This window comes from Amblyraja radiata, chromosome 5, assembly GCF_010909765.2.
Source record: "Amblyraja radiata isolate CabotCenter1 chromosome 5, sAmbRad1.1.pri, whole genome shotgun sequence".
Lineage (NCBI taxonomy): Eukaryota > Metazoa > Chordata > Chondrichthyes > Rajiformes > Rajidae > Amblyraja > Amblyraja radiata.
In genome coordinates, this window is record NC_045960.1 from 27,379,541 (window position 1) to 27,404,302 (window position 24,762).

A 24,762-nucleotide genomic window follows, 5' to 3' on the forward strand; every position below is an offset into this window, starting at 1 on the left:
CTCCATCCGCTCACAGACATGCGTCCCGGCCCCTGTGCAGAATAAGGTTGCCGACTCCTGACGTACAGATTTGTAGATTAATTGGCTTGTGAAAAAAATGTGAATTGTTCCTAGTGTGTAGGATAGTGCAAGTGTATGTGGATCGCTGGTCGGTGCAGAGTTGGTGGGTCGAGGTGCTGTTTCCACGCTGTATCTCTAAACTAAACAAAATATTGATCAGTACTGTGCAGTATCAGGGCCCTTCAGACAACAATGTCCATCTCCGCTGCCTGCATGTCATCCTTATTCCTCCATTCCCTGCATATCCATGTGCCTATCTAAAAGCTTCTTAAATTCCACATCAAATGCAGCTTATCATAATAGGGTGGCACGATGGCGCAGCGGTAGAGTTGCTGCCTTACAGCGCCGGAGTCCCGGGTTCGATCTTGAATAGGGGTGCTCTCTGTACAGCGTTTTTATGTTCTCCCCGTGACCACGTGGGGTTCCTCCGGGTGCTCCAGTTTCCTCCCACATTCTAAAGATGTGCAGGTTTGTAGGTTAATTGGTTTCTGTAAATTGCCCCTAGTGTGAAGATGTGAAACTGGGATAATATAGAACTAGTGTACAGGTGATTGTGGGAGAAACATTTTTGGTCTCTTCCTTCGGGGGGATGTGACCTTTTCATGTCGTATCCCCCCGTCTCCGTCTCCGTCTGCGCTGAGGCCTAATGGCGGAGCTGGCGGCTTCCAACTAGGACCGACCTCGAGGCTCCGGAGGCAGAGCCAGGACTTACCAACGCAAGGCTGGCCGACTTCGGGGCTGCGGTGGCGCAGTGGCGGCGGCGACCCGACTTCCAACCCGACTGCGGGCCCAGTGGATGACAACATCGGGAGCTCGCAGGTCCCAGGTTGGTGACCTGATTTTCCGGAGCTCCCGCAACATCAGCTTCATCCGCTGGACTGGAGGGCGGCAGCTTCGGCAGCTTCGACCACCCCGGGCTGTGGAGTTTGAACCGGCCCGCTCGCGAAGTCGGATTCAGCCGCGGGGACTTACTTACCATCACCCGGCGGGGTCGCAACATCGGAAGCCTGGATCGCCTCAACGCAGAGGGAGAACAAGGAGGGAAGAGACAAGGACTTTAAGACTTTTGCCTTCCATCACAGTGAGGAGGACCTGGTGGACTCACTGTGGTGGATGTTAAATCTGTGTTTATTGTGTGTTTTGTTGTTTTATTCTATGTTATGACTGCAAGGCACGAAATTTCATTCAGACTGAAAAGACAATAAAGGATACTTGATACTTGACTTTACCGGCTAGATACAAAATGCTGGAGTAACTCAGTGGGACAGGCAGCAACTCTGTAGAAGAAGGATGGGTGGCGTTTTGGGTCGAGACCCTTCTTCAGACCCGAAATGTCACCCATTCCTTCTCTCCAGAGATGCTTCCCATCCCGCTGAGTTACTCCAGCATTTTGTGTCTATCTTCTGAATGTAAGCAGCATCTGAAGTCCCTTCCTACACAATACATTTAGAGTGCAGTGCGTCATATGACTGTGCTTAATGAGACAGCACCCCTGGGGGTAAAAGAGCCCCGGTCAGTGACAGCCTGGTACTCTCCATACATCTCCACTTCAAACATTTCCCCCTCCCTTAAAAGCTGCCATGATCTCTCTTGTAATTATCCCCTCAGGCAGCAGACAACACCTCGCAGCCTGAAGAAGAATTTCCTTCCTCGTTCTCACTTACTATCTCAAATTGACAACCTCTTCCCACTGACTCTCCCGCCAGAAAAAAATAATGCTTCAACATGTATACCATCAAAATGTCTCATTATTTTTTAATTATTTATTGGCGTGGATGGGCGTGTAGGAAAGGCAGTGCTACGGTGGTCATGGGAGATATCAATATGCAGGTAAATTGGGAGAATCAGGCTGGCACTGGAGCCCAAGAAAGGGAATTTGTAGAGTGTCTCTGAGATAGTTTCTTAGAGCAGCTTGTAGTGGAGCCTACCAGGGATAAGGCAATTCTAGATATAGCATTGTTCAATTAACTTGATTTAACAAGAGAACTCTATAACAAAATCCTTCTTCAAATTCCTAATTGAGGAAGGACATCCTTGCTATTGAGGTAGTGCTGCATAGGTTCATGAAGTTAAACCCCGGGATGACGGGACTGTCATATGAGGAAAAATTGGAAAGAGTGGGCTTGTATTCACTAGAATTTAGAAGGGTGAGAGGGGATCTTATGGAAACGTATAAAATTATAAAAGGACTGGACAAGCTAGTTGCAGGAAAAATGTTCCCAATGTTTGGGGGAGTCCAGAACTAGGGGTCACAGTCTAAGAATTAAGGGGAGGCCATTCAAAACTGAGATGAGAAAAAACAACCAGAGAGTTGTGAATTTGTGGAATTCTCTGCCACAGAAGGCAGTAGAGGCCACTGGATGAATTGAAAAGAGAGTTAGACAGAGCTCTAGGGGCTAGCGGAATCAAGGGATATGGGGAAAAGGCAGGCACGGGTAACTGATTGTGGATGATCAGCCATGATCACAATGAATGGCTTGAAGGTCCAAATCGCCTCCTCCTGCCCCTCTTTTCTATGTTTCAATGTTTAACAGCATTTAAAAGACACTTGCACGGGTACATGGACAGGAAAGGTTTAAAGGGATATGGACCATACCCAGGCAAATGGGACAAGCTTAGATGGGGTTTCTTAGACACCATGGATGAGTTAGGATGCAATACTGCTGATGTTACCCTGAACAAGTTCATTGTGTTTCTTCTACGTTCTGCCATTATTTATACAGCCCATACAGGCAAACACAAATATTGTCTATTTCTCATGCAAATGTATGGAAACCATCTCTGTTGGTGAATCATCGACTTGAATTTCTAACTCCTTCCACCTAATTTGTTTAGGTACGCAGCTAAGGCAGTAGCTTATTCAATTTAAGTCCATTGGCTCCAGGCTTTGCCCAGTTATTAAGCATATATTTTGAAAAGAAGACACAAATTGCTGGAGTAGCTCAATGGGTCAGGCAGCATTTCAGGAGACATAGATAGATGGCGTTTTGGGCTGAAACCTTTCTTCAGACTGCAGTTCCTTCCTTCACAAACTGAGGCAAACCTTGCATGAAGCTTTGTAGTCCTGGCCCCCTATCAGACCCACCAGGTTAGTTTCAAGTTTGCATAGTTTGGCCCATTTTTTGTGTTGGAATGTGTTTCTTTTGACCAACAATTTGCACGTTTTTTTGAAGTTTAGTTTAGTTTAGTTTAATTTAGTTTATTGTCACATATGCCGAGGTACAGAGAAAAGCTTTTGTTGCTGCCTCACCAGTCAACAGAAAGACAATGCATAATTACAATCAAGCCATTCACAGTGCATAGATACACAATAAAGGGAATAACGAGTCTGAGGAAGGTCTCGACATGAAACGTCACCCATTCCTTCTCTCCAGAGATGCTGCCTGTCCCGCTGAGTAACTCCAGCATTTTGTGTCTAAGTCCGATCAAAGATAGTCCGGTGGTTTTTATTACCAATCTTCATCAACTGAAAATCATGCACTTACTTTATCAGCAATCTCACTGATGTTATATGAAGATAACAGTGTTTTATTTTTCCAAAGCTGGAAAGACACATAATTCTCCAAAGGTTAAACAGTCACAGCCTGTTGTTTATTACTGGAAGAATGACTAAAATATGCAAACCACATACAGTGCTTGTTCCAGCTGTATCATGTGTCACATATTGTCACCCTGTTCCATTAAAGAGATATGCCTGTGCGGCAGATTCCCTGCTCTAATGAATACATTACGTGACGGGGTGGCACGGTAGAGCAGCGGTAGAGTTACTGCCTTAGAGCGCCAGTCACCCGGGTTCGATCCTGACTTTGGGTTCTGCTGTCTGTACATTCTCCCCGTGACCTGCGTGGGTTTTCTCCGAGATCTTCGCTTTCCTCCCACACTCCAAAGACCTGCAGGTTTGTAGGTTCATTGGCTTGGTATAAATGTAAATTGTCCCTAGTGTGTGTAGGATAGTGTTAATGTGCGGGGATCGCTGGTCGGCGCAGACTCGGCGGGCCGAAGGGCCTGATTCCACGCTGTCTCTCTACATGAACTAAAAGAACTAAACTGAACCAAACCCTTCCTGACAACCTGCTCCATATTATCTCTAAATAAGCCGGCAGCAAAGATAACATGACTGTCAACTCTTCATCATGTGCCAAAGGTGTGGAATGTTCTCATAGCTGTTGACAGAATCAACCACCCATTTTAAGGTCTCTATGTTCCATCCCACCCCTCCCCCATCCTAGTTCTCCGACCAGTTCCACTGTCCTCCTGATTAAATATTACTGATTGTATGCTTCATTGTCAGCTTCCCCTCAGCAAACAATGTACCATTCTACATTTCCTTCATCTCATCCCCTTTTGTCTGTCGTTTCCACGCCTTACCCTTTCATATCTCTGTGTCTCTTCTTCTTCTTGCATATGGCGTGCACAGCCTAAAGTTGTATGACAACTTGTTCTATTTGATCTTATTTGATTGTGCACGTCGGGTTGATTGCATTCGTCGAAACAGGGCGGACCACGTGAAGGTTGCAATCTCCAACCCCATTTCTGTGTCTCCTTCTGCCCTGACTCTCAGTCTGAAGAAGGGTCTCGACCAAAAATGTCACTCTTTCCTTCTGTCCAGAGATGCTGCCTGTCCCACTGAGTTACTCCAGCATTTTGTGTCTGTCTTTATGACCTTCATAAACAATACATCGGACAAAGGATTTGAACTTTAATCTGTTTTTAAAGGTGATTATGGAGCACTCCAGTGATAAACAAAATGGGGATTTCTGATAAGGCAATTATTATTCGGCTGAGGAAGTCACCGGAGAAAGGATGCAAATTCCCCAGGGCTTTGTTAAGGAATTATTGGTTGCATCCTGGCCAGCATCATTATGTGATCATTATATTATCCGCAGCGACAGGAGGAATGTGTATTTTTACATCGGAAATGGAATTAGGAGAATCAGGGCGGCACGGTGGTGCGGCGGTGGATTGGCTGCCCTACAGCGCCAGAGTTCCGGGTTTGATCCTGAATACTGGTGCTGTCTTTTTCCGGAGCTTATACTGTGATCACATGGGTTTTCTCCGGATGCTCTGGTTTCCTCCCACACTCCAAAGATGTACAGGTTAGTACGTTAATTTGTTTCAGTAAGTTTTAAAATTGTCCCTAGTGTGTAGGATAGTGCACATGGATCGCTGGTCATTGTGCTCGGAGGGCCGAAGGTCCTGATTCCGCCCTGTACCTCTAAACTAATCTAAACTAAACTAAACTAAACTAAACTAAACTATACCAAACGAAACACCACCCAACCAGATGTTCCATCACCATCCTGTACGCTGAATCTTCACCATCTGTGATTTGGCCGACCACAGTGGCGTCATCGGCAAATTTATAGAGTGCAGTGAAGTTGGCTTAACTTACTCTTGAGTCTAAAGAGAGTAGAGCAAGGGGCGAAGCATGGAGCCTGGAGGTGCATCTGTGTGGATGTTCATTAAGGAGGAGATGTTGTTACAACCTAACTTAGGTCTGCCGTTGAGGAAGTCCAGGATCCAGTTGCATTGGTCATTTGTTCGGGTATTGGCTTGGTGCAGCTGAGATTAAAGAGATAAGAATAGCGACATGTATGATCTGTCATATTTATATTGATTAGAATGATGGAGACGGCTCTATTTCTATGTTTTGTTTAGGTTAGAGATAGCGTGGAAACAGGCCCTTCGGCCCACCGGGTCGATGCCGACCAGCGATCCCCGCATATTAACATTATCCTACACATACTAGGGATAATTTATACATTTAATAAGCCAATTTCCCTACATACCTGTGCGTCTTTGGCGTGCGGGAGGGCAACAAAGATCTCGAAGAAAACCCACGCAGGTCAGGGGGAGAACGTACAAACTCCGTACAAACAGCACCCATAATCCGGATCGAACCCTGGTCTCTGGCACTGCATTCACTGTAAGGCAGCAACTCTACCGCTGTGCTACTGTGCCGCCCGTGTCTATTCAACCCACAAGTAACTGACTGATACCCAAGCCCAAATGCTCCAGCTTCATGAATGAATGAATGATTGAATAAATGAATGAATGAATGAATGAATGAATGAATGAATGAATGAATGAATGAATGAATGAATGAATGAATGAATGAATGAATGAATGATACTTTAATGTCACATGTGACAAGTCAGTGATATTCTTTGTTTTGCACATCCAAGGTATACAAAGAGTCGCCACATAAAGGGCGGTGTCAAAGTTACAAAGTAACCCACGTCGGGTCCTCCTTTGTTCACCCCCAAACACTCCCCCCCACTCATGGCGGTGGTTCCCCCACACCATTGCATTTTAGGTGGTGTTCCATATAAAGAGGAATCCTATCCATTGCTTTTGCCCATAGATTATTATTTACAGATTATTGTGGACAGGTAATGTCCCTCCACTGCACAGGCAATGTCTTATTGGAACAGCAAATATAATAACTTTATTTCATTTGTCATACGGTCATAGAAACAGGCCCTTCAGCGCAACTCACCAATGCTGACCAAGGTTCCCCATCTCAGCAAATGCACAATGAAAATAAATGGAAATATATTATGTACTTTCTATCCCCAATTACTGCAGGGAATTCACAGCCAATCTGAAATAAACACAGAAAATGGTTAGAAGAGAAATAACGGGAAGCAATAATGCAGCATTTTTTGTTGTCTAGAAAAAAGCTTTTTTCCATGAAGTATCACTATATCTAGTCATGCTTGCAAATATTTACCATGTCTGTACTGATGTTCCATTATAGTCAATATAAACTGCTGAAGCTGCAATAAGGCAGACATTTACATGGAAATCCCCATGTGCCAGCCCAAATGCATTAGTAATAATGAGGACGGGCCAATTTATTGCTGATTCTTTGAAAGGAAGTCAAGTTCCAGATATTCTTAAAGGGCTATAATAGAGGATTACTATGAGAGCTTCAAGCAGTGGGATGCAAATCAGGGCTCATTCAGAATAAGGAGACTACATTTATTATTTTTTTATTTTTTATTTATTAGAAGCAAGTGTACAAAATATAACCAGTGGCATATGACATAATACAGTTATTGTACAGCTTGAATATTGACTTTTATCTATAGTTAAGAGAAAAGAAGAGAGAAAAAGCAAGAGAGATAAAAAGTGGAATGAGCAAGGATAGAACCCCTAGACTACCAAAGTGGTGTAGCCAAAGAGTGAGTACGTAAAATAAATAAGGAAGACGTAGAGAAATAAAAAGACAAAAACAGAAAGGAATACAAAAGGTGATGATATACCTGCCTCACATCCCTCCCCACCCATCACCCAAACCGTAATTAGATTTAACTCCAAAGTTGTGTTGCACCATACTATCCTTGTAATAAATCAATGAATGGTGTCCATGTCTTCAAAAAATGCTCTGGTTTTTCTGCAAAAACAAGTCTAATATTTTCAAGATGTAGCGTCTCAGACATGTTTGTAATCCACATTTTAAGAGTAGGGACAGATGTATGTTTCCAAAATTTGAGTATTATTTTTTTTGCCGTTATCAGGCCATAATTGAGGAAACGTCTTTAAAATATTGAAAGCTTAGAGCAGGCTTCTGACGTTCCTAGAATAATCAATTCCGTGTTGGGGTCCAATTTTGTTTTTAGTGTTTTTGAGAGAATTTCAAAAATTCCTCTCCAAAAATTATGTGATTTTATGGAAAAGGTGAAGGAATGTGTTATAGTTGTTTCTTGAAGGAGACATTTATCACAAATTGGTGATACATTTGGAAAGATCTTATTCAGTTTAAACTTTGAATAGTAGAGTCTATGCAGTATTTTAAAATGAATTAACGAATGCCTACATTTCAACAAGGATGGCGGGAAGTATTTAATCCAGATGTGTAAACCAGTTGGCAATGCGGTCTGGAATCCAGATGTTTGCAATGCTCTGTGACGTGATCAATATATGGATCTATATTGCAGATGTTTATCGATGTTCACAATCAAACTATACTTCAAAGCATTTTTGCACTATGGCTAAATGGCATTTAAAAGTGAAAGGAATAATTTTTGCATAGTTACATAATTCACATCAAACCAATATTATCAGTATTAAAAATAATAGCACATTCTTCTTTTAATTACTGCAGATAGAATATAGTATATCAAAATGTGGAGTCATGCATTTTGGTAGTAGGAATAAAGGTGTTGACTATTTTCTAAATGTGGTGAGAATGCAGAAATCGGAGATGCAAAGGGACTTGGGAGTGCTGGTGCAGGTTTCCCAAAAAGTTAATTTGCAAGTTGAATCGGTGGTAAAGAAAGCAAATGCAATGGTAGCATTTATTTCGAGATGACTAGAATATAAAAACAGGGATGTAATACTGAGGCTTTGTAATGCACTGGTCAGGCCACATTTGGAGTATTGTGAGCAGTTTTAGGCCCCATATCTGAGGAAGGATGTGCTGGCATTGGAGAGGGTCCAGAGGAGGATTACGAGAATGATCCCAGGAATGAGTGAGTTAACATATGATGAGCAGTGCGAGAGGGGAGGTGAATACCGAGGTCAAAGTGTTGTATATGAATGCGCGAAGTATAAGAAATAAAATGGACGAGCTTGAGGCTCAGTTAGAAATTGGCAAGTATGATATTGTGGGAATTACAGAGGACATGGCTGCAAGAGGGCTAGGACTGGGAACTGAATATTCAAGGATTTACCTCCTATCGAAAAGACAGACAGGTGGGCAGAGGGGGTTGGGTAGCTCTGTTGGTGAGGAATGAAATTCAGTCCCTTGCAAGGGTGACATTAAAACAGGAGATGTGGAGTTAGTATGGATAGAACTAAGGAATTGTAACGGTAAAAATACCCTAATGGGACTTATCTACTGGCCCCCAAACAGTAGTCTGGATATAGGGGGCAAGTTGAATCAGGAGTTTAAATTGACATTTAGTAAAGGTAATGCTATGGTTGTTATGGGAGATTTCAACTGGGAGACTGGGAAAATCAGGTTAGTACTGGACCCCAAGAACGGGGGTTTGTGGAGTGCCTCCATGATGGATTCTTAGAGCAGCTTGTATTGGAGCCTACCAGGGAGAAGGCAATTCTGGATTTAGTGTTATGTAATGAAACTGATTTGATTAAGGAACTTGAGGTTAAGGAGCCATTAGGAGGTAGTGACCATAATATGGTCAAGTTTAATCTATAATTGGAGAGGGAGAAGAGTAAATTGGAGATGTCAGTGTTACAGTTGAATAAAGGGGACTATGGAGCCATGAGGGAGGAGCTGGCCAAAGTGGACTGGAAAGATAACCTAGCAGGGATGACAGTGGAACAACAATAGCAGGTATTTCTGGGAATAATACAGAAGGTGCAGGATCAGTTCATTCCAAAGAGGAAGAAAGATTCCAAGGGGAGTAAGGGATGACCATGGCTGACAAGGGATGTCAGGGACAGTATAAAAATAAAAGAGAAGAAGTACAGTGTAGCAAAGATGAGCGGGAAGCAAGAGAATTGGGTAATGTTTAAAGAGCAACAGAAGATAACTAAAAATGCAATACGGGGAGAAAAGATGAGGTACGAAGGTAAGCCAGCCAAGAATATAAAGGAGGATAGAAAAAGCTTCTTTAGGTATGTGAAGAGGAAAAAATTAGTTAAGACCAAAGTTGGCCCTTGAAGACTGAAAAAGGTGAATTTATTATGGGAAACAAGGAAATGGCAGATGAGTTGAACAGGTACTTTGGATCTGTCTTCACTAAGGAGGACACAAACAATCTTCCTGATGTACGAGTGGCAGAGGATCTGGGTGACGGAGGAACTGAAGAAAATCCACATTAGGCAGGACATGGTGTTGGGTAGACTGATGGGACTGAAGGCTGATAAATCCCCAGGGCCTGATGGTCTGCATCCCAGGGTACTTAAGGAAGTGGCTCCAGAAATCGTGGACGCATTGGTGATCATTTTCCATTGTTCTATAGATTCAGGATCAGTTCCGGTGGATTGGAGGGTAGCTAATGTTATCCCACTATTTAAGAATGGCGGGAGAGTGAAAACAGGGAATTATAGACCAGTTAGCCTGATATCGGTGGTGGGGAGGATGATGGAGTCAATTATAAAAGATGAAATAGCTACACATTTGGATAGCAGTAACAGGATCAGTCCGAGTCAGCATGGATTTACGAAGGGGAAATCATGCTTGACTAATTTTCTGGAATTTTTTGAGGATGTAACTCAGAAAATGGACAAGGGAGAGCCAGTGGATGTAGTGTATCTGGACTTTCAGAAAGCATTTGATACGGTCCCACATAGGAGATTAGTGGGCAAAATTAGGGCACATGGTATTGGGGGTAGAGTGCTGACATGGATAGAAAATTGGCTGGCAGACAGGAAACAAAGAGTAGGGATTAACGGGTCCCTTTCAGAATGGCAGGCAGTGACTAGTGGGGTACCGCAAGGCTTGGCGCTGGGACCTCAGCTATTTACAATATACATCAATGATTTAGATGAAGGGATTCAAAGTAACATTAGCAAATTTGCAGATGACACAAAGCTGGGTGGCAGTGTGAACTGTGAGGAAGATGCTATGAGAATGCAGGGTGACTTGGACAGGTTGGGTGAGTGGGCAGATGCATGGCAGATGCAGTTTAATGTGGATAGATGTGAGATTATCCACTTTGGTAGCAAAAACAGGAAGGCAGATTATTATCTAAATGGCGTCAAGTTTGGAAAAGGGGAAGTACAACGGGATCTGGGGGTCCTTGTGCATCAGTCAATGAAAGTAAGCATGCAGGTACAGCAGGCAGTGAAGAAAACGAATGGCATGTTGGCCTTGATAACAAGAGGAGTTGAGTATAGGAGTAAAGAGGTCCTTCTGCAGTTGTATAGGGCCTTAGTGCGACCACACCTGGGGTATTGTGTGCAGTTTTTGTCCCCTAATTTGAAGAAGGGCATTATTGCTATTGCGGGAGTGCAGCGTAGGTTTACAAGGTTAATTCCCGGGATGGCGGGACTGTCATATGCTGAGAGAATGGAGTGGCTGGGCTTGTATACTCTGGAGTTTAGAAGGATGAGAGGGAATCTTATTGAAACATATAAGATTATTAAGAGTTTGGACACGCTAGAGGCAGGAAACATGTTGCAGATGTTGGGGGAGTCCAGAACCAGGGGCCACAGTTTAAGAGTAAGGGGTAAGCCATTTAGAATGGAGACGATTAAACACTTTTTCTCACAGAGAGTTGTGTCTGTGCAATTCTCTGCCTCAGAGGGCGGTGGAGGCCGGTTCTCTGGATATTTTCAAGAGAGAGCTAGATAGGGCTCTTAAAAATAGCGGAGTCAGAGGATATGGGTAGAAGGCAGGAACAGGGTAATGATTGGGGATGATCAGTCATGATCATATTGAATGGCGGTGCTGGCTCGAAGGGCTGAATGGCCTACTCATGCACCTATTGTCTATTGTCTATTGAATGAAAATTCTATGAATCTGAGTTTCAAACTTGAGCAAGAATATTTTAGATTTCTCATATCTTTTGTGTGAAGAGCTGCTTCAAGATGTCACTCTAGAAGGGCTCGCAAATAATTGAAGGTAGGGATCCTTTGTCCTTGACCTTGAAACCAGAGGAGATAATTTCTCCACCATTTGCATTATCAAATCCTAAACACTTCAATTACACCAGCTCTGCTCAAGGGAACGCATAACTGGGCGTCTATCATGTTCTCTTGATGTCCGATGATCAGAACTGAACACAATTTTCAATCTACGGCCCATCTGGGAGTTTGAGAATGGCAGTATGACTATTACATTTTTGCATTTATATAGAAGTCCCGTTGCAGAAAACACTTTAAGATAATAGAAAGTAGACAATGTTGATTCATCAGGATGATAATATCAGGAGCGGGGGAACTATCGGAATGAGAGCAGCAAAAAGTTAAAAGATATTTAATAGATGTTTTTGAAATTGTGATAGGGTCCACGGAGGGAGAGGCAATAAGGCTGCACAGAGAAATTGATCCCGAGACAATAGAACTAAATGTGTTATGTAGTTATGTCAACACACTGTATTATGCCTTTGGCAGAATGAGAATTGGAAGACAGTGCAATGAATATCGAATTGTTTAGTGCTATCGACCTGGTATAATTTCCAGGCAGATTTCTCTTTGGGCGGTCTGTAACCAGGAGTTATCAATCCCACAGATTCACATCTCTCTGGGTGAAAACGTTTTTCCTCATCTCAGTCCTAAATGGCCTACCCCTTATTCTTAAACAGTGACCCCTGGTTCTGGACTCCCTCAAATGATGGTGAAGGAGGTGTATAGTATGTGTGTCTTCATGGGAGGGATCACTGAGTACAAGTCTTGTGAGCTTAGTTCAGTTGCAGCTTAGTTTAGATTAGAGATACAGTGTGGAAACAGTCCCTTCGGCCCACCGAGTCCACGCCAACCAATAATCACCCCGTGCACGAGTTCTATCCTAGACTCTAGGGACAATTTACAGAAGCCACGTAACCAAGAAACCTGTACGTCTTTTGAATGTAGGAGGAAACTAGAGCACCTGGAGAAAGCCCATGCAGTCACAGGGATGAAGTGCAAACACTGTACAGACAGCACCTATAGTCAGGATCGAACCGGGGACTGGTGCTGTAAGGCAGCAACTTGTGCAGCCCACTGTACAAGATGAGGTGAGATCGTGCTTGGAATATTTTGTGAACTTCTGGTACCTTGTACCTTGTAGTTGGACAATTTTATACTGGACAATTTTTACATTTATCAAGCCAATTAACCTACAAACCTGTACGTCTTTGGAATGTGGGAGGAAACCGAAGATCTCTGGAGAAAACCCACACAGGTCATGGGGAGAACGTACAAACTCCGTAAAGACAGCGCCCGTAGCCGGGATCGAACCCGGGTCTTCAGTGCTGCATTTTGCTGTTAGGCAGCAACTCTACCGCCGGGCCTCCGTGACTTCTGGTGCCCCTACTATTAGAGAGATGTGACTAAGCTAGAGAGGAGGCAGAAAACATTTATAAGAATGTTGCGAGGACGGGAGAGACTGAGTTATAATGAGAACACATTTGGATAGCAGTAACAGGATCGGTCCGAGTCAGCATGGATTTACGAAGGGGAAATCATGCTTGACTAATCTTCTGGAATTCTTTGAGGATGTAACTAAGAAAATGGACAAGGGAGAGCCAGTGGATGCAGTGTACCTGGACTTTCAGAAAGCCTTTGATAAGGTCCCACATAGGAGATTAGTGGGCAAAATTAGGGCACGTGGTATTGGGGTAGAGTGCTGACATGGATAGAAAATTGGTTGGCAGACAGGAAACAAAGAGTAGGGATTAACGGGTCCCTTTCAGAATGGCAGGCAGTGACTAGTGGGATACCGCAAGGCTCAGTGCTGGGACCGCAGCTATTTACAATGATTTAGATGAAGGGATTCAAAGTAACATCTGGGTCTGGGACGTGTCTGAACGTGTCCAATATATCCTGAAATGGGAGGGAGAGGAGCCTGAGGTCGTGGTACATATAGGTACCAATGACATAAGTAGAAAAAGAGAAGAGGTCCTGAAAGGAGAATTAAGGGAGTTGGGAGGAGAGTTAAGGAGAAGGACCAAAAAAGTAACAATCTCAGGATTACTGCCTGTGCCATGAGACAGTGAGAGTAGGAATGGAATGAGGTGGAGGATAAATGCGTGGCTGAGGGACTGGTGCAATGGGCAGGGATTCAAGTTTCTGGATCATTAGGACCTCTTTTGGGGAAGGTGTGACCTGTACAGAAAGGACGGGTTGCACTTGAACCCGAGTGGGACCAATATCCTGGCGGGGAGATTTGCAAAGGCTACTGGGGAGACTTTAAACTAGAACGGTTGGGGGGAGGGACTCAAATAGGGAAAGCTAGTAGTCAGTGTGCGAGGCAGGAGGCAGAGAATGGTAGCAATCGGACCCAAAATGTAGGGGAGAAAGAAGAAAAAGATAATAAACAGAGAATAAGAGGGGGTGGGTTTCTTAAATGTGTATATTTTAATGCTAGGAGCATTGTAAGAAAGGTGGATGAGCTTAGAGCCTGGATTGACACCTGAAAGTATGATGTTGTGGCGATCAGTGAAACATGGTTGCAGGAGGGCTGTGATTGCAAACTAAATATTCCAGGATTTTGTTGCTTCAAGTGTGATAGAATTGGATGGGCAAGAGGTGGAGGTGTTGCATTGCTTGTCAGGGAAGATATTACAGCAGTGCTTTGGCAGGATAGATTAGAGTGCTCGTCTAGGGAGGCTATTCGGGTGGAACTGAGAAATGGGAAAGGTGTAGCAACATTTATAGGGGTGTATTATAGACCGCCTAATGGGGAGCAAGAATTGGAAGAGCAAATATGTAAGGAGATCGCAGATATTAGTAGTAAGCACAAGGTAGTGATTGTGGTAGATTTCAATTTTCCACACATAGACTGGGAAACACAGTCTGTAAATGGGCTAAATGGTTTGGAGTTTGTAAAATGTGTGCAGGATAGTTTTTTGCAGCAATACATAGAGGTACCTACTAGAGAAGGGGCGGTGCTGGACCTCCTGTTAGGAAATGAGACAGGTAAGGTGGCGGAGGTATGTGTTGGGGAACACTTCGGGTCCAGTGATCACAATACTATTAGTTTCAATATAATTATGGAGAGGGTCAGAACTGGACCTAGGGTTGAGATTTTTGATTGGAGAAAGGCTAACTTTGAGGAGATGCGAAAGGATTTAAAAGGAGTGAATTGGGACATTTTGTTTTATGGAAAGGATGTGGAAGAGAAATGGAGGACATTTAAAGGTGAGTACAGAATCTTTATGTCCCTGTTTGGTTGAAAGGAAATAGTAAAAATCGGAAAGAGCCATGGTTTTCAAGGGAAATTGGACACGGTTCGGAAAAAGAGGGAGATCTACAATAATTATAGGCAGCATGGAGTAAATGAGGTGCTTGAGGAGTATAAAGAATGTAAAAAGAATCTTAAGAAAGAAATTAGAAAAGCTAAAAGAAGATATGAGGTTGCTTTGGCAAGTAAGGTGAAAGTAAACCCAAAGGGTTTCTACAGCTATATTAATAGCAAAAGGATAACGAGGGATAAAATTGGTCCATTAGAGAGTCAGAGTGGACAGCTATCTGCAGAGCCAAAAGAGATGAGGGAGATATTGAACAATTTCTTTTCTTCGGTATTCACCAAGGAGAAGGATATTGAATTATGTGAGGTAAGGGAAACAAGTAGAGTAGCTATGGAAACTATGATATTCAAAGAAGAGGAAGTACTGACACTTTTGAAAAATACAAAAAGTGGATAAGTCTCCAGGTCTGGACAGGATATTCTCTAGGACATTGAGGGAAGTTAGTGTAGAAATAGCAGGGGCTATGACAGAAATATTTCAAATGTCATTAGAAACGGGAATAGTGCCGGAGGATTGGCGTACTGCGCATGTTGTTCCATTGTTTTTAAAGGGTTCTAAGAGTAAACCTAGCAATTATAGACCTGTTAGTTTGACGTCAGTGGTGGGAAAATTAATGGAAAGGATGCTTAGAGATAATATATATAAGCATCTGGATAAACAGGGTCTGATTAGGAACAGTCAACATGCATTTGTGCTTGGAAGGTCATGTTTGACTAATCTTGAATTTTTTGAAGAGGTTACTCGGGAAATTGATGAGGGTAAAGCAGTGGATGTTGTGTATATGGACTTCAGTAAGGCCTTTGACAAGGTTCCTCATGGAAGGTTGGTTAAGAAGGTTCAATGGTTGGGTATTAATGGTGGAGTAGCAAGATGGATTCAACAGTGGCTGAATGGGAGATGCCAGAGAGTAATGGTGGATGGTTGTTTGTCAGGTTGGAGGCCTGTGACGAGTGGGGTGCCACAGGGATCTGTGTTGGGTCCACTGTTGTTTGTCATGTACATCAATGATCTGGACGATGGTGTGGTAAATTGGATTAGTAAGTATGCAGATGATACTAAGATAGGTGGGGTTGCGGGTAATGAAGTAGAGTTTCAAAGTCTACAGAGAGATTTATGCCAGTTGGAAGAGTGGGCTGAAAGATGGCAGATGGAGTTTAATGCTGATAAGTGTGAGGTGCTACATCTTGGCAGGACAAATCAAAATAGGACGTACATGGTAAATGGTAGGGAATTGAAGAATGTAGGTGAACAGAGGGATCTGGGAATAACTGTGCACAGTTCCATGAAAGCGGAATCTCATGTAGATAGGGTGGTAAAGAAAGCTTTTGTTGTGCTGGCCTTTATAAATCAGAGCATTGAGTATAGAAGTTGGGATGTAATGTCAAAATTGTACAAGGCATTGGTGAGGCCAATTCTGGAGTATGGTGTACAATTTTGGTCGTCTAATTATAGGAAGGATGTCAACAAAATAGAGAGAGTACAGAGGAGATTTACTAGAATGTTGCCTGGGTTTCAGCAACTAAGTTACAGAGAAAGGTTAATCAAGTTAGGTCTTTATTCTTTGGAGCGCAGAAGGTTAAGGGGGGACTTGATAGAGGTCTTTAAAATGATGAGAGGGATAGACAGTGTTGACGTGGATAAGCTTTTCCCATTGAGAGTAGGGAAGATTCAAACAAGAGGACATGACTTGAGAATTAAGGGACAGAAGTTTAGGGGTAACATGAAGGGGAACTTCTTTCCTCAGAGAGTGGTAGCTGTGTGGAATGAGCTTCCAGTGGAAGTTGTGGAGGCAGGATCGATTTTATCATTTAAAAATAAATTGGATAGGTATATGGACGGGAAAGGATTGGAGGGTTATGGTCTGAGTGCAGTTAGATGGGACTAGGGGAGAATAAGTGTTCGGCACGGACTAGAAGGGCCGAGATGGCCTGTTTCCGTGCTGTAATTATTATATGGTTATATGGTAACATTAGCAAATTGGCAGGTGACACAAAGCTGGGTGGCAGTGTGAACTGTGAGGAGGGTGCTATGAGAATTCAGGGTGACTTGGAGAGGTTGGGTGAGTGGGCAGATGCATGGCAGATGCAGTTTAATGTGGATAAATGTGAGGTTATCCACTTTGGTAGCAAAAACAGGAAGGCAGATTACTATCTAAATAGTGTCAAGTTTGGTAAAGGGGAAGTACAACGGGATCTGGGGGTCCTTGTTCATCAGTCAATGATAGTAAGCATGCAGGTACAGCAGGCAGTGAAGAAAGCGAATGGCATGTTGGCCTTCATAACAAGAGGAGTTGAGTATAGGAGCAAAGAGGTCCTTCTGCAGTTGTATAGGGCCCTAGTGAGACCACACCTGGAGTATTGTGTGCAGTTTTGGTCCCCTAATTTGAGGAAGGACATCCTTGCAATTGTGGGAGTGCAGCGTAGGTTTATAAGGTATTTCCGGGATGGCGGAACTGTCATATGCTGAGAGAATGGAGCAGCTGGGCTTGTATACTCTGGAGTTTAGAAGGTTGAGAGGAGATCTTATTGAAACATGTAAGATTATTAAGAGTTTGGACACACTAGAGGCAGGAAACATGTTCCCGATGTTGGGGGAGTCCAGAACCAGGGGCCACAGTTTAAGAATAAGGAGTAAGCCATTTAGAACGGAGATGAGGAAACACTTTTTCACACAGAGAGTTCTGATTCTGTGGAATTATCTGCCTCCAGGCGGTGGAGACCGGTTCTCTGGATACTTTCAAGAGAGAGCTAGATAGGGCTCTTAAAGATAGCAGAGTCAGGGGATATGGGTAGAAGGCAGGAACGGGGTACTGATTGGGGATGATCAGCCATGATCAAATTGAATGGCGGTGCTGGCTCGAAGGGCCGAATAGCCTACTCCTGCACCTAGTGTCTATTGTCTATTGTCTATTGAGAGAGTGGATAAGCTAAGAATGTTTTCAGGAGGTGTGACTTTACAGAGTTTTTTAAACCAAGAGAGGCGTAGATAAGATGAATTATCACAGTCTTTTTTCCCAGGGTAGAGGAGTCTCAAACGTAGAGGGCATAGGTTTAAAGTGAGAGGTGAAAGATTTAAAGTTGACTTGAGAGGGAGGTTTCACACAGAGAGTGTGGTGATTACTTGAACGACCTGCCAAAGGAAGTAATAGAAGCAGATACAATTGCAATGTTTGAAAGATATTCGGACAGGTATGTGGATAAGAAAGATTTATAGCGATACCAGCCATGTGCAGGTAACTGGGACTAGCTCAGAAAGACACTTGGTCGGCATGGATGAGCTGGGCCGAAGGGCCTGTTTCTGTGTAGGAAGGAACTGCTGGTTTAAACTGAAGATAGACACAAGAAGCTGGAGTAACTCAGCGGGACAAGCAGCATCACCGGAGAGAAGGAATGGGTGACGTTTCGGGTCGAGACCCTTCTTCAGACAGGTTAGGGATAAGGAAAATTAAAGATATAGGAGGTGATGATCCCTCCCCCACCCAAGTCGAACTAGCTTCTTGTTTTCACCCAACAAACAGCTAACAATGGCCTGTTTCCTTCATCATCGTTACTTTTTTGCATATCTTTTATTCATTGTTCTTTATGACTCCACATCACCATCTATATCTCTAATTTCCCTTATCCCTAACCAATCTGAAGAAGCGTCACCCATTCCTTCTCCCCAGAGATGCTGCCTGTCCCGCTGAGTTACTCCAGCAATTCGTGTGTATCCTGGGCCAGTTTCTGGGCTGTTTACCACTCTGACTCCATAACCATGACCACATGTAGAAGATCGTTGATCTTCTGCATTTTCTCCCAGACATGAATAGAGCCTATCTTTGTCCACCAACAAAAACAACAGGATGCTTCAAAGGATATAATTGAAACAAAGAATCTTGCAGCCACTCTGTGGGAGAGTGACACATCAGCAACGGTTTCTTCAGAGCATAGCTTTCTTGTAATGAGTCACTTGAAGATTGCAAGAGATACATTTCTGCAGAATGAGAACAGACCACAGGAAGAATCCAGGCAAACATCTGACCCTCATTTGGGCTCTCGCTGCCTTGGAGACAATTGTGGCTGCATCACTCAAAGGAGGAGGGGGAACCATATATATATATATCTACTAGACTAAGTAGGATCCCCCAACGCAGTATTCCACCTCTCCACCAATTTCAATATTGATGGCCAGTGGGGGGGGGGGGGGGGGGGGGGGGTTTCCAGAGGGATAGTATGGACTGTGGGCCGAATGGAATATTGGGCTGGCAGCTCGGTCACTCAGGCCTGGTGGGCTGGCAGCTCAGTCACTCAGGCCTGGTGCGTTGGCAGCTCAGTCACTCAGGCCTGTTGGGCTGGCAGCTCAGTCACTCAGGGCTGGTGGGCTGGCAGCTCAGAAACTGCAAGAAATTCTGCCCAAAACCGGTGAGCGACTCTGTGAGAGAGAGAAGGGAGAGAGGGTGGAGAATCAATTTTAGACAATTTTCATCTTTTTCTGCATGTTTAATACTTGCAGGGGGAATACTTACTGATGGGCCAAAGGGACTCCTCCTGGGCTAGTACAGGCCTGATGGGCCGAAAGGGCTCTTAAAAAAAAATCTCAGTGAAAGGCACTTTTTCCAGACTTTTCCTGGCCTGGCACGGGCCTTTTGGGCCAAAATGCTCCTCCTGGGCAAATACGGGCTTGTGTACAGAAATTAATGGTTTCAGGCAGGCCAAACAACTCATTTCATTTCCATTTCAATTTCAAGCACAGGGCAAGCCAAACGACTCATTGCATTTTCATTTCATTTCCATTTCCATTTCCATTGCAGTTTCAAGCACAGGGCAGGCCAAACAGCTCATTGCATTTTCATTTCATTTCCATTTCCATTGCAGTTTCAAGCACAGGGCAGGTCAAACAGCTCGTCGCATTTTCATTTAATTTCCATTTCCATTGCAGTTTCAAGCACATGGGCAGGCCAAACAGCTCATTGCTTTCATTTCATATCTATTTCCATTGCAGTTTCAAGCACAGGGCAGGCCAAAAATTCATTGCATTTTCATTTCAGTTCCATTTCCATTGCAGTTTCAAGCACAGGGCAGGCCAAACATCTCATTGCATTTTCATTTCATCTCCATTTCCATTGCAGTTTCAAGCACAGGGCAGGCCAAACAGCTCATTGCATTTTCATTTAATTTCCATTTCCATTGCAGTTTCAAGCACAGGGCAGGCCAAACAACTCATTGCATTTTCATTAAGGGCTAGCAAATCATTTTTTGCAAGTAAATTGGCTGAACATATAAAATCAGTACTGCGTTCCTGCTTTCTCCCCATGTCCCTTGATTCCTTTAGCCCCAAGAGCTAAATCTAACTCTCTCTTGAATACATCCAGTGAATAGGCCTCCACTGCCATCTGTGGCAGCGAAGTCCACGGTTTTTCCTCATCTCAGTCCTAAATGGCTAACTCCTTATTCTTAAACTGTGACCCCCTGGTTCTGGACTACCCCAACATCGGGAACATTTATCCCGCATCTTGCCTGTCCATGTAGGTTAAGGTTCAGTGTCAGCCAAGCTGTCGTGACCACTATTAATCATTGTTGTAAATAAACAAATTACACAGTGGAGTTCAAAGTCATCTTTAATCTGTACACATAGTATAGCGGTAAAGCAGGTTGTTAGTTGTTAGTTCATCGTTACTGCTTCCAAGACTGCCTAGTGTAGGAAGTGGGTGTTAGTATAAAGCATACAGTAAGGTGGGATTAGTGATGCTATTTCTACTATGATTGATTCACATGCAATAACCAATCTACATCCTTACCCGTAAAGAGCGAATATAGTTAAACACACATGCGACTTCCAAATTTAAACCTACTCGCCGTATCTGTCAGGCGGTCTACTAATGCGGCCCGAACGCGTACGGACCAACCCCTCTCCCCCTTCGCCAGAAAAGTTAGTGGGGGAGGGAGACGGTGAACCCGGAAGTGAGAAAGCAGCTAGGGACACTTGAGGTGACTGATAGGGAGAGCATGCGGGAGAGGTAGTGTTGTTGTTAGTCATAGCCGCCGGTCGTGGTGGAGTAAGGGACACGCTGGGACTAGTGATGGCCACGGCAGCAGACGGCTGGAACAATAAAGGTGGAGCAAAAGGATCGGCTGGTGGAGGACATGGTTCCTTCACAGACAGCAAGTGTTGGCGGCTCTGCCGGTACAGGGCGCCATCGACGTCGACAAGGTAGGATCGGGGTTCCTTGGACGGGCCAACAATGCAACCTAGACGGGAATGTCCCAAAGTAGTTTGCAAGCGGACGACTTGGCCCCGCAATAGTGGTTTGAGCGGTTTGCTGGACTTGTCATATGATCTTTTCTTGATGTTGTTTTTCTCCAGGATGTGCTTCTGGACCGCGGCTGGCTTCAGCACCTGTGGCACCAGCTTCTGATGGGCAATTGGTATTGGAGGTCGCGTTGTTCTGGACATCAGGCGTTAGGCTGGTGAGCCCAGGACCCCGTCTCTAGTGATGTTTCTGAAGTTTAAAAGGTCGAGGTACACATCCAACTTAACTAGGTGGGTGCGTTCCATTAGTTGTTTTGCGTTTCTAACGGCCCGTTCAGCGAGCCCGTTACTTTGTGGTTACCATTCGGGGCTGCTCGTGACATGGTGTAGCAATGTTACAAAATTTTGAGATTTTAAAAATCAAGTCTGTAATTTATCCCATCAGATAAAGCATAAAAAGAAGTTTAATTTGTCACCTAATTCACTTTCATATCTTCAGTATTAAAAAAGTTATGGCCATTTCATACTTGGAAATTAGCATCTTGTTCCCTATTGCTTTTCCATTGACTTAACACAAAAGTTGTGATCGCGGACAGTCAAATGGCCATAACTTTCTTAAAAATTAAGAGAACTAAAATAAATTTTCAATTATTATAGATTGAAGCATTCTGATACAAATATGAAACAATCTTACTTAGATGACTTGAAATTAAAGCATATAATTAGTTAGTTACCTAGTTGTAGCTAATTACAAAATTCAATTACTAGATCTAAACATCTATCCATTTCTTAAGAATAGATTAACATTTTTAAATAGCTTAAGTGTCCAAATAACATTCACACAAGAATTCACAATATAACATAATTTTTAAATCTCATTGTCATAGGCCAAATGGAAGGAATTTAATGTTTAATACCTGTAAATTAATGGCCATTTAAATCATCTTGCGAGTGGGTTTTTCTGGAACGCGACCATTTGGAACGTTGCGGTTTGCAGTGATTTAGACACCCATATCTGCATGAAAAACACTGCCGGTTGGTATGGGGACTAAATCACCGTTTCGCAACTTAAAATGTGAACTAAAGGTATCTTAAGGACCACTTTTATACATAAAAATAAACCGCTTTCTTTTACCTGTCACCTACCTGAAATTAGTCCCCGTTGTCGGCGTTGACGGCTTTAGAAGCTGATTTAAAAATGACTCCAGCGCTGAACGAGTCGGGCTAAAAAATAGACAGAACGCCCGTCGGAACGATTCTTCAGCAAAAGCTTGCACTCCAACCAAATATAATCCAAACAAGGTAGGGGAAAAAAACGCGTTTTAACCCCGCCCCCCCCCCCCCCTCAAAGGCGCCAAAATCGCGCACACGGCCAGTGGCAGAATTGCAGCGCCGCTGAAGGTAAGTATTGTAACATACCTACATGATGGAAATTCCATCGGTTGGCAAAGTGTTTGAACGTGTGGCTGGTAAATTGTCGGTTTGCAGATGGACAGGTGCACCGAATGTGGAGAAGTGTCTCTGTAACTTTTGAATTACCATTTCTGATGTGATAGTGGGCAGTAAATCAAGTTCGAACCAGTTAGAGTAGGAGTCGTCCAGGACTAGATAATGTTTACCGTGCCATTCGAAAATGTCTGCCGCCACCGACGTCCATGGCAGTGCCGGTGGGGGTTGTTGTAGCAGAGGCTGTCTCTGTTGGTGCGACGCCAGGCTGTTGCAGATGGGGCAGGAGGCGGTCCTGTCCCGTATGTCCTTGGCCATGCCAGGCCAGTAGAACATATTCTGTGCATGGGTCAGCGTGGCATCGATACCTGGGTGACCGTTGTTGTCCCTCTTTGTAGTATTCGTCTCACAAGGATGAAGGGATCACGACTTTGTGGCCCTTAACTATGACACCATCCTGTATTACCAGCTCATCGCGGACTAGTAAGAATGGCTGCACCTCCAGTGGTGTGCTGGATTGCCTGTCTGGCCAGCCTCTTTTGATTATGGATGAGAGTAGCTGGAGAGTGCCATCCACATGGTGTTGGAAAGCTTGGAGTAACCCACTGCATCTGTATATCGGGTTTTATTTCTGTTTATCAGTTTTACTTGCATCACCATGGCTCAATCATGCAGTAAGCATGCACAGCTTATCTTCGATTCTGACATCAGGGAATGATGGAGACTCTTTGAAATTGACTACGAACACTACATCAACATTGTTCACCGAAATGAACCAGCTGCTGTCAAGGCTTCCCTCCTACTTAACCTGGTGGGACCCGAAGCCATGATGAGAGCGCGGACCTTTGAATATGCACCAGCCGTTCACAATGCCAACGATCAGGTAGTTACACCTGATTAGTCAATGCATGATCCCACTTCTGACACCATGTAAATAAGCAAATTACACAGTGGAGTTCAATGTCATCTTTAATCTGTACATATAGTACAGCGGTACAGCAGGTTGTTAGTTGTTAGTTCATCGTTACCACTTCCAAGACTGCCTAGTCTAGGAAGTGGGTGTTAGTGTAAAGCATACAGTAAGGTGGGGTCAGTGATGCTATTTCTACTATGATTGGTTTACATGCAATAACCAATTTACAATTGTCTATTTGGAAGTTTACAGGGAACATTCTATTGGCAACTCGTGAACAAAACTTTGAAAGAAATCATCTGGGACAAATAGGCTAGTTAGTAAAATAGGCTAGTTTAGGCAACTGAATCCTCCTACCACAACGAGAGAGCAGTCATGAGCTAATGTCTACCTCAGTTAGACCCTCAGACTATCCTTGATCGGACTTTACTGGCTTTGTCTTGACTTACTGTTATTCCCTTATCATGTATCTGTACACTGTGGGCGGCTCGATTGTAATCATGTATTGTCTTTCCGCCAATCGGTTTGCACGCAACAAAAGCTTTTCACTGTACCTCAGTCTTCGTGACAATAAACCAAACTAAACTAAACTAAACTAAACTAAAGTAACTTTCATCTTGTCTTGGTCCAATCACATTGTTGTTATGGCCAAGAGAGCACGCTAATGCCTCTATTTACTCAGAAGACAAAGGACATTTGGCATCACTCCAACGACCCTTACCAATTTCTACAGATGCATCAGAGAAAGCATCCTATCGGGTGGTTACAACGGTTTGTTTATTGTTACGTGTACCAAGTACAGTGCAATATGTTTTTTACATACAGCTCTGCAAGACTATCCCGACAATCACCCCGGTAAGTACAGAATGTACAGAGCAGCCCACTGAGTCCATATGCATGAGCCACCGTTCCTGGATGGCCTTCCAATAGAAAAGGCCCATGCCAAGGTGAACGTGGAGAAAAAGAGGGGAATAGATTTGTTGTGGATTGAACGTTCACCCAAACGCTCTTTTGTTGGAGCAAGCATGTGGAGGCAAATCTCGGCTGCTGAGTACAAGAGGTTCTTAGGTTGTACAATATTTACTTTATAGACCCAGATTAGCTGGTATCACAGCTATCCAGATGATTCATTTTAGTACTTAAATATTTGTTAGATATAACTAAATAAATGCTACAGTGAGGACAAAGTGCAAGTGAAGTAGTCTGTCGGTGCTGTGCTGGAAATTTAGACAGCTCTATTTGTCACAC

The 24,762-nt window shown here is 43.7% G+C and overlaps 1 long non-coding RNA gene across 1 annotated transcript; it reads left to right on the forward strand.

Annotated features, from left to right (window-relative positions):
• Positions 1-488: 488 nt before the first annotated feature.
• LOC116972810 lies at positions 489-23,482 on the forward strand. The gene is made up of 3 exons (XR_004411890.1): positions 489-499; positions 4,010-4,015; positions 23,277-23,482. It is a non-coding gene; the product is annotated as an uncharacterized LOC116972810 (long non-coding RNA).
• Positions 23,483-24,762: the final 1,280 nt, after the last annotated feature.